Here is a 17801-nt window from a genome sequence, read left to right on the forward strand (position 1 = left end):
ATTTTTTTATTATTTTGTTTATTTCCCTTTTTCTCTTGTTGTTGTTCTTCTCTTTCTTCTTCTTCATATCTTTTCCTTCTTAAATCATAAAAATCTTGTTTCGAAACCCATCATCATCAATCAACAATGAGGAGTTAGAGAGATAAGAACCTTGTTTTAGAGAGAGAAATAAGGTAAATTATTATGGGAAGAACTTTGATTTCAAACCAACCTTGATCTATGATGAGGCGTTAGAGAGAGAAAGAACTTCGATTCAAATCCACCATTAAAATACTCTCCGGAACCCTAATCACAAACTGGTCTCGGACCAGCCCGACAAATTTCGGACTGGTCAGTCCGGTTCCACTCAGAGTGGTCAGTCTGAAACCATCCGGAGTGGTAAATCTGAATGTTTCAAAACCACTATTAAAAATACTCCCGTGAACCTTAATCACGAACTGGTTTCGGACCAGTTCGAAACCATTCAGATGGGTTGATCCGTATACAAAATTTCAGTGGGTGGCAATAGATGTTTGTGGTAAACAAAGATTGACCTTGGTCAATCTCAACAATATTTTTAACGAGGGCTTTTAGCCGCTCCCTTATGTTTAATATTAATGAACTCATTATTTAAACCACATTTTCATGTGTTATGTGAAAAAAATTGTAATTATCTGTGTTTTTATGCATTTGCACTTTATGAATGAATATATTTGTCTTATTCTAATTTTTCTTTTAGGTTGAAGCTCTGTTGGGACAAAAAATAAACTTGAACAATGAGGATTTGGATGTTTTTGAAATAACATCTGAGAATGATAAAAAAAAACATGTTGAATTCGAATCATTAGAAATAACTAGAGTTAGGTGGAATTTGATAGTGTTAATCACTTTTACGACTATTCCGAAGATAATGCACAACAAAAAGTCTTTGCCCCGTGTCATACAAGGCGAAAGGAAGGCAAGTGTAGATGTTAATCACTTTACGACTTGTGTCATGAGAATGATTAAAAGAACCCAAACACAAGTCAAAGAAACGCATAAGCATGCTTGCACTTATATAGTTTTTCTTCTTTGTTTTTGTCTTACCAAACTTACATTGTTTTTTATGTTAAGTCTAATACAAATCAATGAAGTATAGATGGTAGTAATAATACACAAGAGGGCAAGTGTAGCACCCAGATTTTCGAGTCGGAGAATCGAACAAGTTAGAGCATCGAGCAATGCTAGTGATTTTTAGGATTTGGTTTTGAAAATTTTTTAGATGAGCTGGAGCGTTCATTAGTAGATCTTAGGAAATTGTAATTTTGACTAGTCACACGTAGAAATTGTACATTGTTTTGCTACCGTACTGTATTCGGCAATTTTTATTTGTGAACGAATTAGTAAACGCCAAGATTTTCTTCATGGTTAGTTGTGGGTGGAAAAATAAATGGTTAAACGAAGGGTTGTAAAGTTATAAATGGGGGTCGAATTAGTCGGTTATTATATGGCGGGACTTGTTTATCAAACATTGAGAACTTATGGACTTAAAATCAAAGTATGTCACATGGCCACCTTATTCATTAACGTTTGACACCCAATCTGTGTGTTTTAAAAACTAAATCAAACCCCATTTCTCCACTTTCTTGTCTCCTCAAGTCGACCAACAAGCAAAATCAAATTACTTTGTCGCCTGTAGTCAGAAAATTGTGACGTTTCTTCCAAGTAATCCTATTAGACTTCCTATACGTTTCTAGTAGTTTAAATTTTTAGTTTCGTCTCAATTTGATAGTTATTAGATGCTACTATCGAAAATTATATAGTTGGGTCTAATTTATAGTGGGTTCATATATTGGAGCTATTGGGATGATTATTCTTTAAATTATTTTAATGATTATGTTTTGGAACTCGTTTAGAATGTTATGGACTCATTGGGAGTACCCATATGCAGAATATGCAGACAGGGTGCTGCCGAATTACTTCTAGTAGTCGATTTCTGTATAACGAACAGTTTTGGAGTAGTTTGCTATATGATGGGTATCTATTATACATCAGTTCATTGTTATATGGAGGGTTTGGCTAAGAATATTCATATTGTCAGAGTCAACATGATATGGTGACTTGGAAATTACAGATAAGATTATATTGAGTTATCCAGTTGTTTAGGACGCAAGCTAAGTACTCGACGGAGCTCTATAGTGAATCTTATATCGTTCATAGGTTTTTCTGAGTTCATTCTCATGCATCTTAGTGTATTTTAAGTTTCATTATCACCTCTGACGGTTTTTTGACTGTCAATTGACCATCTTGTTTCTTTTGTACTTTCAGTAAGAGGGGAGCACTATGTAGAAGAAAAATTTGAAGATACTAAGTCTCAAGTGGAGGACAGCAAACCTGAATTGTACTATATCTGAGGTAGGGTCCTATGAATTTTACTTGGAGCATGGGTGTTTACCGTTTCACCACTATATAGATATACATATATATTTAGTTATTATCTTCTTTTTATCGTTCTCTAGGTCAAATTATGATATGATATAAATGCATGTGGTGTGCTCTGTGTTATGGATGTTTATCTTTGCATAATAAATTGATTTTTTTGAAAAATAATCACGTGGTGGCGAAATCGCTTGAGCTGCGTTATCGTTTTATGTGAATGTAAACATGTGACCGCGGAATTGCTTGAGATGTGTAATAACATAGTGGCGGAATTGCTTGAGTCGTGTTGCGGTAATGACTGTTTGACGTCTGACATTGGTTGGTCACCTTGTTTATTTTTCTATTATGGATTAGCCATGAATTCATGTTAAGGGATACACTCTGTGCATGGTCGGTCGTTTGGTAGCGATCATTCTACTTTACCCAAAATGGGATCCGAGAGAGATTGGGAGTTGGGATATTCCGACCCTTTGAGTGATTAGGGGATTGACCCAGTGCAATGTTTGTTTATTTATTTCGCTAAGCCACTGGTATGTGTGGTTTGAATTCTGTTATGACTTGTGGTTGAGACTTACAATGTTTTCACTAAAATGAAAAACGGTGTTTACCCGAGTTTTTATTTAATAAGAAAATGTTTAATCCCTAAAAGTGAAAACTTGTAAAAGTTTGCCTTTAAGTAGGATTTATCCTACCATGAGACACAAAAACACTCTTCTTCTTTGGTGGATGTTACCTGTTAGGAGGGTTTTCGGAGACATCAAGATCATTTAATATTATTATATGTTCATTCATATGTTTGGGTACTCTTCGAGTGGTTAATGAATTACTTTGCGAGGTAGTGTCAAATCTGGTCGGAGATATGATGTTCCTCAAGACGAGATAGTAGTATCGTCGTGAGTGTATGACTCTGCTACACGATGATGCTTTTATAGTCATCTGGGTAAGTCATGACATATTCTAAGTGCATCTTTTGTTTGGGTGGGATTAATTATTCGATGCGTTATGAGAGCACAAGCTAGCCCGATAGGTCATGCCAGGGTAGCGGATCCATGTGTGCGCTTCAGTGGTCAACTATTCGATAAGGCGTCGCTTGCCTACATACTAATAAAGGCCTACCGGTTCTTCATAACCGAATAGTAGGTGATAAGCCTGTTAATGGATATCCGAATATTTAACATCCTATCCGTATTCAAATTTTAAGAAAATATCCAAAATTTCGGATATGGATTCAAATATTCCTTATCGGATATCTGCTTATCGGATACACCAATATCCGATCCGATAAATATTCGTATCTCATCAGTAATAAAAATTTATTAATAATAATAAATAAAATGTATGGTTGAGATTTATTATTTAGATTTAATGGTTAATTTATCTTAAAATGTAAAATTTTGTTTTCGTTTCGGATAACGATATTACCTGATATGCGTTAATATTATCAGATTCAGATTCGCATTTGATTTATAATATACGTCAGATAATTATCAGATGTCTGATATCGGATACGGATATGCCTATATCCGATCCGATAAGCTACCGTTTACAGGCCTAGTAGGTTGATAGGCCTAAAATAGGTCTATTCCCGCAAGTATACGGGGTCAAGTTATAGTAAGTTAGTAAATTCGTGAATCGTCCTAAGGAATAGGTAGGTAACTTCGGATATTGAATGCGGGTTTAACCCAATAATCAAGATGTCAATAGCTAACTTAGACTAAAACACACACCCACCTCACTCATAAATTTGATAATTGATTTGCAAGAAATAAAAAAATTAATAAAACTAACTAAACTATCTAAGTGAGTGGTAAGAGGATATCTAAGGTTATAAAATCCACCGCATAATTTCACTTTATAAAACAAGCACTTAATTATGTAAATCTCTTTTGTATTTACTCGGGATCCAATATAATGAACTATTTGGATTCCGGATGATGTTCTAGATAAAACAATTTTGTAAGTACTAATTCTAATTGTCTTCCTTATAGAGATTCAGATCGCTTAACTATTATTCATCATCTAAAAAGCATACTCCATCTAACAACTTAACGAAAGAATGAAATATCTAATTATGAGACATGAGTAATGGAAAGATAATCTAATCCATATAGATAAACAATCAATAGACATTAAAACACATCATGAGATTTTAATTAATAAAGAACAAGTGTTACAAAGATCCAAAATGGGTTTCGTTCACAACCTTAGATTGTTAAGTTAACTATGCTTGAAATCTAGAGTAACATTCATTGACATTGTAAAATAAATGAAAATATTAAGAAATTAATGGAAAGAAATCACCAAGAATGTTCAAAATTCATATTCATGTATCTCCATTTTATCCAAGATTTGCTCCATTTGTGCTCAAGAATTCTACTCCAAGAAATCCAAGTAATAGCTATTTTATTGCCACCCAAATAAGAAAAAGAAAGAGAAGGAAGAAATTGGATGTAGAAAGAAGTTGGAAAGAATAGATGAAAGGGGATAAAGATGATAGAAGAATATGGAAGGAAGAAGGAGAAGACTATTAATGGAAGAATAATTGTGGTAGAGAAGAAGTAGTAGTAGTAATATTAGTAAGAAGAAGTAGTAAGAAGAAGACTAGCTACTACTACTAATACTAATGAGAGGGAAGAAGAAGGTATGGGAAAGAAATAGAAAGGAGTAGAGAAAGATGGATTGAGAGGGTTTCAAGTCTAGAGCTTAATGGAGGAGAAAGAAATTTATTTATAGATGGGTTAGGGTTTTTGTTGGGTTAAATGGTAACAAGTTAGAAATGAAGGGGTTATTTTGGGAATTAAAGGGTTAAAATGCACAAAAACCCTAAACTAACAAAGTCTGGCTGTTAGGGTCTGTCCTAAGAGGAAAAGATTTGAGGGGCAAAGATGGAGTTTCACCAAGCCTTAATAAATGCCTTGCTGCGGCTGTGAGAATAAGGGGTGCCAAGTGTCGCAAGGACGAAAAGGGACACATTTCTCGCGCTATGTGCTTCCAGGATTAAGATAGTACGTGGCAGCAGCTTTGATATTCGTTGGATGCATCAAATCTCGGATCTGAACGGCCAGGAATAGACCACATGTTTGGATCACGGAAGCTAAGCCGCTACGGGTAACATGGTATTATTAGAAATGGATGACGCTCAGCAGCCGTTGGATCTATAAAACGCGGAAGCGGACGACCATGATTAAAACAAGGATATGGGCCTACCGAACTCAGATGCAACGCGCTACAGTGAAGCCTGCTATCAGGGTCCATTTCGGTGCTAAGCGGGGGTACGAAACTTGGATGCGACGGCCACCAAAGCATGCCACGTTTCTTCTTGTATACCGCGCGCCAGAACCATGCCCGAAGGTGTCCCACCAGTCAACATTGTTGACTCCATCTTTGACTTTGATTTATTCCTTCGCCCGGGCTCCGATTTGACTTCCGTTTTCTCCTACGGGCTCGCCTTGGTTTCTACTTTTCACCCATGCACTGACCTTGACCAAATTACCAGAATGTCCTGGACTCCAAATGACCAAAATACCCTTCATGCATCTTTTCTTAGTTTTTAACCGTGTTTCACACCTAACTCTGCAAAAGATACCTAATCAAGAAAACCAACCATTTTATTATAATAAAGACTTGAAACCGACTAACTTGGCTAAATTAAACGACTTAGATGAGACATTTTCATGACCCATCAAACATCTCCAAACTTAGATTTTGCTAGTCCTCGAGCAAAACAAAACAAAAGAAAAAAACCTAACTCACTTTCGGAGGCATCCCGGTTGCATTTAGCGTATGCAACAATCCTTTAAACCTCTAGGTTACCCCTAGAGGACGAGTATTGTCTTGTGAGGGTTTCCATAGATGACACCCACAAACATCATGGTTTCAAATACACAAGGGTCCAAAATCCAAATCATAGATAAGCATGATTGATATAGTAAAGGGTTTAAGCATGTCAACACATAATGAATCAAGTAAATACGTTCTTGTAAAAGCTAAAGACCTCTTCACTAATGATCTTACCCTAAAGAGCTAATGTCATACCATAATAAGCAAATCTATGTTCCGAAGTCACAAAACCTTGATTCCCAAGTTAGTACATTTCGCCTCGACTTCGGCCTCACAGACATACACTCAAAAAATGAAATCACTCAAGAATGGTTCGCTCGTATGTGTGAGTGAGATCACTTAACTTGAACTCAACACATAAAAAGGGGTGAGGACAACATTTTGGAACAAATGATCTTCGAAAAGGAATTAGCCACTAAATAGAGTGGGGAAGCTCACTCACCCTTCTCACCCATTCTACCCTCTAAAAATGCCTTCTAAAGTTTAGCGGATACTAGAGATGGATGATGATGGTGGATTCCCGAAAATTTTGACTTCTTCATTATGGTAGAACCTCTTAAGCATCTCAATATTTGTTTCTTGCTTCAAATACTTATTCATGAACAAAAACACCAACACATATATACAATCACATCACTCAAACAAAAGAGCTAACACATGCTCAAACATACACAAAAATCACTTTATTTCACTTTTTTTTTTATATCACTTTTTTTTCATAACACAAATACAATCAACCAAAACAAAATGATAGCTATATACAAATGATAATCGTCTCACAACTATGTACAAACTATAAAATGCAAGTAAGACGATTGAAGAAAATAAGTCATCTCCAAACTTAGTGGATGTACAGTCCACTAAGTAAGCATAAATGTTAGGGGCGACGACTAAGAAGTCGTCAAAAGGATCGACATATAAGTGAAGGGCTAAGATGTCAGTCGAAGGCAAAAAGTCATCTGCAAGCTTAGTGGATAGAACATCCACTAAGTCCATAGACATTCTAGGAAAGACGTTTGAAATGTCCCAAAAGGGATCAACGACTGAGTCTGAGATCACGTGAAAGGTTGAACTGGACTCTAAGGGTAAGGCAATAGGCTCAGGAACCAAGTCAAGGTCCATGGTTTCCTTAGGTAAATGGTCCGACAAACTATCCAACATGTCTCTAGGTACTATGTCATCGATGTCCTCAAAGGCATCTAAAGCCTCATAGTCAGCTATAACATCATGTCTGGCATCTAAGACTGACTCCCTACAAGTGTCGAAAATCGAAAAGTTCAAAATAGTGTCATCCCCAAACTTGTTCATACAGCCATCATCCTGAATCTCAAAGTCTAATGTAGTCCTATCATGATGAGATGACACATGGTGAGGAAACGAGACAACAAGGTTATTAGTTTGTTCAAACTCTTGGATACTCTCAGTTGATTCATCGACATTTAACTTAGTACTAGGGTTAGACGTATTACCCTCGCCATCAGACCTAGTACCCTCTTGAGTTTGGGGTGGTAAAAATCCTTCCTCGTCAGCTAAATACTGTGAAGCAGTCATCTCTAATTGATGATTTAGAAACTCTAATTGATGATTTAGAGACTCAAACATCTGATGTAACTCTTGTTGCATTTGAATCTGCGTCTGTTGAAATCGATCTTGTGTCTCTTCAAGTTGTAACATCATTTCAGTCAGACGACTCACAGACTCTAATTGAGATCTATCTTCAAGAGTCTCTTCATGATAAGGCTCACAAGTGTAATTAAATGAAGACTCTTGATAATAACTCCCACCGTACATACTAGGATCACACCTGCCTCTAAAATCATTGATCTCAGAATAGTGTGGACTATAAGGTCTCTCATACATATTTAGTGTAAGACCAGATCCATCACTAATTTGACCATCTCTATACATATGTCGGTATTCAGCTAGTGTCATACGAGATCGATCATGCTCAAATGGTTTATTCCCCTCTCTAATCGAAACATCCCTACACATCCGTCGGTATTCACCTAAGGTCATATCAGGTCGGTTAGTGCGGAGAATCCTCGAAACAAGCTCATCATCATCAAAATCGAATTGCCAACCGTTATAAGAACGGGCCATGATCTCACAGTATTCAAAGATGGTACACACAATCACAAAATGGGAACTAACAATTATAGAACTAAACAATCGCACAAAAGTAAAAAGGAAGAGATAGAATGCGTTTCTATCGACTTTTCGCTTTACTTCTCCATTCCTTCCTTTCCTTCGCTCCTATGTCTCTTCTGGCTATTTCCTTGAAATGGTACCTAAAAAAAATACACTTACGAAAATAGAAAAACAAATAAAGCAAAAATGTCTAAGTCGGAAAATAACACTAAACTAATGAACAAACAAGCAAACGATATCCAAACTACTAAACCTATCTCCGGCAGCGGCGCCAAAAACTTGATAGACCTAAAATTGGTCTATTCCCGCAAGTATACGTGGTCAAGTTATAGTATGTTAGTAAATTCGTGAATCGTCCCAAGGGATAGGTAGGCAACTTCAGATATTGACGGCGAGTTTAGCCCAATAATCAAAATGTCAATAACTAACTTAGACTAAAGCACACACACACCCCACTTCATAAATTTGATGATTGATTTGTAAGAAATAAGAAAACGAATAAAACTAAATAAACTATCTAAGAGAGAGATGAGAGAGATTCAGGAGAAGAGTCGCAAGAAGTCGGACAAGATTCGGGTGAAAGTCAAGTGAGAGAGATACTTTGGTTCAAAAGATTGCTACTAATTATCTACTAGAATGGAAAGTTAATTAACTTCACCCAAATACATTAACACTCCAAAGTATAATGCGTCACAGTAAGTATAATCGATCAAAAGTTACTAAGCATCGACCATCTAGCTATGCACGCACTATCTAATTACATATCAATGAACTAATATGACATTCCAAAGTATAATGCGTCACAATAAGTATAATCGATCAAAATTTACTAAGCATCGACTATCTAGCTATGTACGCACTATCTAATTACGTGTCAATAGACGATTAAGATCGAGGCCTCTAGTTCATAAAACTAGACGAAGTTAATTGAACTCGCATTTAAGAAATAATAAGCAATTCATCATAAATCAAATCATGCTTCACAAGTATTCGAATACAAGAGTTAGCTAAAATATTGAATGAACAATAAATGGAAAAGAAAATGATGAGAGAATCCCCCTTTTTTGATGTGGTTCGAGGCATGATCGTCGAAAAATATGAATCTTTAAGGTGCAGCCGATCTCCCCTTAGCAAATTATGGGTTCCCATAGCGACCATCATCATCTTCTCCATTTAGAACTCAACCTCCATTAAAACTAAACCCTAGTTTTCTCTCTCTAGCAATCTTCAACCAAAATCAAATCAAACCACATGGGAAGCTAGCCAAGATGATGGGGAGTAAAAGCCCTAAGCTTTCGGACCAAGGTAATGACCGGAAACTAAAGAAAAATGCGGCCAAAGAGTTTGAAGAAATCCGGCCAAATACATGATTTCCGGCCAAAAGACTTTATATCCGGGCTGAAGGAGGTGTTGTCCGAGTTGCAGGCGCGTCCAAGGAAGCTTCCCGTGCCGGCTGGTCCGAGCTGCAGGAGCTCCGGTAGCTACTACAGGTCGCGTCCACAGCAGCTCCGTGGACGCGTCCCGTGAGCTATGCTGTCTCGAGCTAGATTGCTACCGTCCCGAGCATGGAAGCTTCTAACTCGAGCTGCTCTTTGAATCCGAGCTGCTGGCCGTGTCTTCCTTGTGCCGCGACTTGGTGTGCCGGCCAAAGTTGGCCGGCACTCCTCCTTCTTCTTTCTTTCCCTCTTATTCTCTCAAAAGCTTAAAACTCAAGAACAAGAAAACCCTAGAACCCTTCTCGCCACCTTTTCTCTCTCTTCCCTGGGGAAGAAGATGAACAGTTCCCTTTGACCCCTTTCTCTAACTTGATTAAAACCCTAGACTTAGTCAAACTTGACTAAGTCTTTAGACCACAAATGGGTGCCCATAACATTTCTACACATTTCTTTTTCTCTTAGTATTTCTTGGGCTTGGACTTGGTTTTGGGCTTTGATTTAGAAACCAAGAGGGTGCCTCCATCCTTGTCTCTACATCTTCAAATTCTCACAAAGGGCTCAAATACCCTCGGACTTCTTTCTTTTATAACTTACTCGTCCGAACTCGGAATTGACTTCCGTTTTCACCGTCGGACTTGTCATTGACTCCCCTTGTCATTTGATTTGCTTGAAATTCTTTTCTCTCATTTCTGGCACATGAAATGATAGTGATTAATGCTTCGTTTTACTCTGAATCACATGCTTAAGTCCAAAATAAGTTCCTAACAAGAAAAACACATAAAATATTATTGATAACACTCGAAAAGGACTAATTAGTCTAAGTTAGGCTATCCAAATATGACATTTTCGTGTCACATCATAGTTGACCCCAACTGAGGGTGTATTCATTTGTGATCTTGGTAAGCTAGAAGAATTACCTAGTTGTATTGCCTTGATTGGTGTGCATATTGATATCTCTGTGTATATATATATCATTTATAACTATTGATATATTAAATTGTTGATGTGTGTGCTGCTGGTAGAATGTCTAGTTATCCTAATGAGGTGACTTTCGAATTATCTAACTCCTTCATTTAATTTTGTTCAGGTACCATATACTTTGATCGATCTAATCCTGCTCGTGAGCAACTTGTGATGTAAGATCAATTTGTTTTTTGATATTTTGAAGTTATGCAAATTATCACAGAATGAAAAGTATGTGTGTATCACTATAGTATCTAGTTACGTGTGAGATCTTTGGAGTTTGGACTTCGTTGTGGCTTAGTATGAAGTTTATGCGAGTGTATATGAATGTTTTACATGTTTTTCAGGTTTGATAGTTTTAATTTGTAGAGGAGGTTCTGTCAAAATTTAGTCTCGTCTGTATGACTTTTAGTCCGTTTTCAGTAAATATGATTTCTAATTATATTTCCCCTGCCTCATTTATTTGTTTGAATACAGAGACAACTGTGTTGGTTTTGGTTTATTTTGGAAACTCCGTTTGACTGAGACTTATATCTAGTTTCTTTTACAATCTGTCTGACAAACCGTGACTCGGAATACGGGGCGTCTCAACAAGATTTGCACCAAGTCCACACCTATGGTGACTTGGTCTTAAAAGTTTTCATATATTGATTACGTTTAGTTCATTCTTTTTTTTTTTATATCAAATAACTTGGGCTATCTTTTCTATCTAGTGTGGCACTTCTGCAACACGTACATGTCATCCTGCTTGGAATTTTACAAATACATAAGAGAGTTCACTTGATGGTCATGTTACGCAAGATAATACGTTCTTCACAACCACAGAAGAAAGTAGTATTATGCAAGAAAACATGTTTATTACCCCTCCTGTGCACAGGATAATTTTTTTGTTTGTTTGTTTGATCTATCACAAACTATGTAGATATAAACTTTTTTTTTACTTTGAAGTCACATATGACATTATTAATGGACATGTATTCTCCCTAATATTACAACCAACATAAAAGATACGGTGGAGAAGGTGGACATAGAGTTACGAGACATTGAGATGGTGGACATGAAGATAATGGACTTCGAGAGATATAACAGAATGAAGCATTTCTCCGCTTTTGTAGATTTGATGTTTCGTTATATGATGAAATGGATTTGATTTCAGTTTGTTCTTTCATGGATTTGATGTTGAAATGGTCAGTTATAGGATGCAATTTGCACAATACCCTGGAATGCTATGTTTGTGTTGATTTAAGGATTATATGGATTTGTTGTTTTTAAAATGATTGTTGCATTTCGGCAGCTTTTTAGATTGTTTCAATTTAGACAACACTTCTTTTAAAATTTGGTCAACATTTTAAGGCATTTTGAACTGTTGCCTATTTGGAAAGGACTCTGTATAAAATTTGGACACACCTAAAAAACATTCACAAACCTGTAATGTTAACAAACCTGTAATCAAGCACAAAAGATAAACTTTCAACAATAAAAACACAAAAGATAAACTTGTAATCATACACAAATGATTTATATACCTGTAATCAAATATCTAAAACATTCAATTCCAAAAGAAGAGCATTTGATTCACAATAATGTTTTACAAAACATGATTCATTACACAACAATTCACTATGAAATTACATTACGAAATCTATTACACACATTCGATATGACCACGCAACAACATCACATAATCAAAAAAAGACATTACCTATATGAACTCCATCCTTTCATCATCTTAAACTTCATCTCAGAGATTTCTACAAGTTGATCAAGTTTTGAAGTAATCACATTGTTTTCATGATATTTCAATATCTTCTGAAATTTCAATTCCAAATTCACATTACCTTCACCACAAACAGAATTAATTTTCTTCCTTCCGTCAACTATTTACACCCTGACATAATAACATCAACAAATTCATACAATTGTTTCAATTCCTAACATAATAAAAATCATACAAGTTGAAAGAGAGAGTCCAAAAATAATTCATCTAATATTTCCACTCACTTTCAGCAAGAAGAGACTTAGTTGATTTCAGGAACTACAACCAAGAAAAACTATCAAGGATGATAATAAAATCAAGGCGTCACTATCCTTTGATCTCACACTATTAAACAGGAAGAAAACTTCAGCCCAATACCTAATACTTATGACTAAATTACAATTTAAGATACAAAATCATAAGTTCTAATAAGTCTGAAAACTCATAGATTTCAGTTTAAGATTTCAACAATCACATAGATTGTGATAAATACCATAGATTAACAAATTTCAGTTTAAGATTAACAAATACCATAGATTTCAATAATATTTCTGCAAATTAATTGTAATAAAGCCTCCTGGGGCTCCCACTTGAACCACATGTAAAAGAAACAAGGGTTTCTCTTTCCCTCACATGTTCAGTCACATGGAGAGAGAAACTCTTGTTTCTCTCACATGCGGTTCATATGGGAGTCCAAGGAGGCGGGTTGTCTAGCCTTGTTGAATTGTAATACTCCATCCGTCTCATTTTCTTTGGGTGTTATTCCTTACGTGGAAGTCCCAAATTATTTGTCCACTTCCTTTATTTGCCATTCATTTTAGGTTTAATTTTGTTTTGGTCTCCAATTTGTGACCAACTCACTATTTTGGCTCACAAAAGTGTCTGACAGTTCGATTTGATCCCCAATGGCAAAAAAAATTTCAACTTTTTCTAGGACTACCATTGGGGGGCAAAATGGAATTAATTCTAAAATTTGTTAAAAACAGAAACGCCACCCTCATGTCTCTATTTCTCATCTGCTTCACGTCCTCTCTCATCCATGTCATCTTCTCTTCTCCACCTCACCTCCGGCGGAAAGTCGTCGGATAATTGCTTTGATAATTGTGATTATGGTGTTTATCAATTTTGGTGCTTATCAATTTTGCTTCGAATTAATTCCAAGTTTTAAAGATAAAGATTATGGTGCTTATCAATTTTAGTTAGATGACTATAACCCATTTTAGATGTTGATGATCTCTATTTAATATTTGCTTTGACAATTGTGATTGTTTATTATTTAAATTAAATATTTATTTTTTAATTTGTTCACACATTTTAGATGTTAAAGATCTCTAGTTAATGATGATGTTTATCAACTAACGTCTCCATCTCAATCCCAAAAATCATAATATACAAATCAATTTGTGAGTAAAAGAAATTGTTGATTGGTAATTTTTTAATGTCAACCTTTTTTTATGTTACACTATCGAAGAAAACATTATTTTCTAAATTTTTAACTATATATTAGAGTAAACTTAGATATGATGTTAAGCTTTAATATTTTTTCACTACTGTTCCAAATTTAACAATTTTAGATAACACCATTTCATTAATTTTAACTATTTTACTTAATTTATAACTATTTTTAAATAGTTATATAAAAATAAACCTATTTACTTAATTTTTAACTATTTATAAAAATAAACTTATATATGTATTCGTTTTTTGTTTCGTGCAATCATTTTATTAAGTATTTGCAGAATACAAGTATATTTATATATGTTTATTTTTATATACCGATTTCTTAATTTTTAACTATTTATAAAAATAAACCTATATATATATTCGTTTTTTTTATTATGTATTTATGAAATATAAGTATATTCTTTACAATATCTAATATTGTATAGAGTTTTTCATTTTATTACAATAAGAACTTTACCATGCACATATTCGTATATATGGTATAGCTACTATTGAATATTTTGATGGAAAAAAATAGCTTTAGGTAAAATTTATTAGAGTACGTGATTAAAGAATTCAATATGAAGGTTTGCTATTCTTTTGTTTTTTGCTTTAATGATTACTATTGTTATTTATATTAAATATTTATTTTTAAGTTGTTGTTAAAGGTACCAATTAGTTTTAAATTTGTTAGTTGTTGGTTGAAGGTATCAATTAGTTTTTAGTTTGTTTGTTGTTTGTTAAAGGTACCAATTAGTATTTAGTTTGATAGTTGTCTGTCAATTTTTTCTTATTTTGAAATAGTAGATAGTTATTCTAATTCAATTTTATAGAAATTTAGCTGTCCCTTTTCTAGAACATGCCTTACAATTTTCTTGTTTCAATCTTTTTAATTATTTTTACCAATGTTCTCATTTTTTTAATATAACTTTATTAAATTTAATATAAGTACATTATTTACTTTATTTTTAACTATTTATAAGAATAAGCATATAAATGTTTATTTTTATAAACATATTTACTTAATCGTTAACTATTTATAAAAAGAAATTTATATATGTATTTGTCAGATATTTTGGTGTAATAGTTTTAATAATTTCATACTTGGTAATGTAAATATAGTTTTCTTTTGTTGAACTTTTTGTAATCATGTCTATAAATTTTGTCATTTTATAATGAGTTTTTTCACTTTACCCCTCCCCCTCCCCCCAACGCATAATTGAAACTAAAAAACACCCCCACTTTTAATTAAAACTAAGTAACCCCCCCAACCGTAATTAGACCGTCAGGTTGACCGTTAAGTCAGTCAACTATGTAGACTTCTTTCTAAAATACCGAAATTACCCACTTGGGAACAATTACGAGCTTATTTACTTCACCCCCCTGATACATAATTGAAATTAAAGAAACCCCCACTCTTAATTAAAACTAAAAACCCTCCAAATCTGATGCCACCGACTAATTTAGATTGTGTATTGTGTATTTTTTGCTTTACTTTTTTTTTTACTTTACCCTCAAAATATCTTCCTACTATTGACAAAATAACATAACTGAAGTAATTAACAAAATTCATTTGTGAATATTTCATATGTTTTAGAAAAATCTAAACTTCATGGAAGTATTTATGCGTACTCTATATCTAAAAAAAGTCAAATAAGCAACTTAAGCCTTTCACAAAAATAAAATACTAATTATAAATTTAAACTCCACCACCTTGTTGTATTTCCCTTCCATTACTTGCAACAGTAGCTGAAGAATACCTCGACGAACTCATATCAGGACCAACGAAGCTTGGGTTCTTTTGAGTTTTCCCTCCGCCCGTCTTGGTCTTTCTGCTAGATGATTCCGCTCTCACTGAAGGTCCTTTGCAAGTTCTGCTATTATGACCAATTGATCCACACGGTTTGCATTTTCTTTGTTTTTTTGTTGGTTATGAACCTCATCAATTCCTCTTCTCCTTGCAATCTTAGGTCTTGCAGGGGGCCTCTTGAGAGTTGGAGGCAAAACTTCACTTTCAGGCTGCACAGAAAGTAGCAATGTAAAAATCTATAAATCAAAATGTGCAATTTTATAGTGACAACCGTTGCAAGTATGTACCTTTTCCCAATCATCCTTGTCAGCATAAAGGAATATAGGTTCTTCATATGACCTCCTATAAGTATTCACACTATATTGGGCACTATAATATCTGCAATTCAATAACAAATATATATTAAACAAATGCCATCACTACAATTACCAAATAGAAAACTTTTAAAAAAGGTAAATTACAATGGTGACTTACTCATTCCATTTAGGCCTATGTGGGAACAAACTGACACTGCATGCACGCATGGAAATCCTCTAAGTTGCCACTCGATACACGAACAAGTCTTCTCTCTAATGTTCACAATCCACCTTGCATTTGAGTCATGCTCTACCTCATAAGTATTGTTATCAGCTTCTCTCACAATGTATTGGTGCATACTATTACACATCTTGTCTAAGTATTTTCTTAAAGAAGGAACCAATTCACCGTCTTCCTATTCATGTGATGTATTCCTTCTTTTGAAGAACATGGTCATCATCATCAAGTTAAATTTCTCCGCAAGCATCAATATAGGTTTGTCTCTAAGCTTTAAAATCAAGTTGTTCAAAGACTCACTAAAATTGTTAGTGATATGTTCGCAATGGGTAGAATGATCGAAATGTGCTCTAGACCAACTGTGAACATCTTCCTTCATAAGATATGCATACGCATTCTTGTCTATCTTCTCGATCTCCTCCATATATCTCTTGAAATCTGTGATTTTGTAGGCCCTTGCAACATTCCATACTAAACTTTCCAACAATTTTCCCTTATATTTTTTCTTGAAATTTTGATACATATGACGAAAACAAAATCTATGATTGCTGGAAGGAAATATATCTTTTACTGCTTGAATCAACCCTTTCTTGCCTGTCTGAAATGAATGTCAGTTTCAACTCATGTTGATTGAGCTTGTCTCTGATAATATTTAAGAACTTAGACCAACTAGCATAATCTTCAGACTTGCAAATGTAGATGGCAATAGGAAATAAACCATTATTGGCATCTAATCCAGTGGCCGCCAGTAACACACCTCCAAATTTCCCTTTAAAAAAACATCCATCTAGTCCAACTATCGGCCTACATCCCCTTATGAAACCGTTGACTGAAGCCCTGTAACAAATACATAAATGTCCAAATGTCTTTGACATATCATCTCTTGAGAAAGTAACTATGCTTCCCAGATTACTCCTCAAAATTTGCTTACATAACTCTGGTATCATTGCATAACTCCCGGCATAGCTCCCGTAAATCCTTTCAAGTACCTTACATCTTGCTGCCCATGCTACCTGATAGGAAATTTTAGTCTGAATTCTTTCCCAAATAGCTTTTTTAACATCAGCGGGCTTATATGAGTTCTCATGCATTCTTATCTCTGTATCCAAAATATCCGCTACCCAGTTACAGTTTGCAAGGTGATTGTAGGAATTACAAAAAGCTTGACATGCGTGTTGGTTTACCAGTTATTTAATTACCCAAGTAGGTTGTCCCTTAATCTCTCTAGCATATATCATCCGTGGACAACCCTGTTCTTTGCATCTTACTCTGAATCTATAACCTTCATTATTTTCTTCCTTCCAAGCAAATTTGTGAACAATTGCAAATGTTCTAACATGATGTCTTCAGCATTCGAAAATTCCTTTCCAACAGTTAGAACAAGAGGTTCTTCTTGGACCTGATCCAAGTCTTTGTATAACTCATCAGCTTCGTCCACAAACTCACCAAATTCAGCCTCTAAGTAAGGCGTTGG

The 17801-nt window shown here is 34.8% G+C and overlaps 1 pseudogene; it reads right to left on the reverse strand.

The window, feature by feature from the left end:
- Window positions 1-16505: 16505 nt before the first annotated feature.
- LOC147548814 (uncharacterized) lies at window positions 16506-17418 on the reverse strand (annotated as a pseudogene).
- Between the last annotated feature and the right edge of the window lie 383 nt (window positions 17419-17801).

Source organism: Eschscholzia californica, unplaced genomic scaffold (assembly GCF_041429995.1).
Source record: "Eschscholzia californica isolate CP2 unplaced genomic scaffold, dmEscCali1.0.p SCAF_3, whole genome shotgun sequence".
Taxonomy (NCBI): domain Eukaryota; kingdom Viridiplantae; phylum Streptophyta; class Magnoliopsida; order Ranunculales; family Papaveraceae; genus Eschscholzia; species Eschscholzia californica.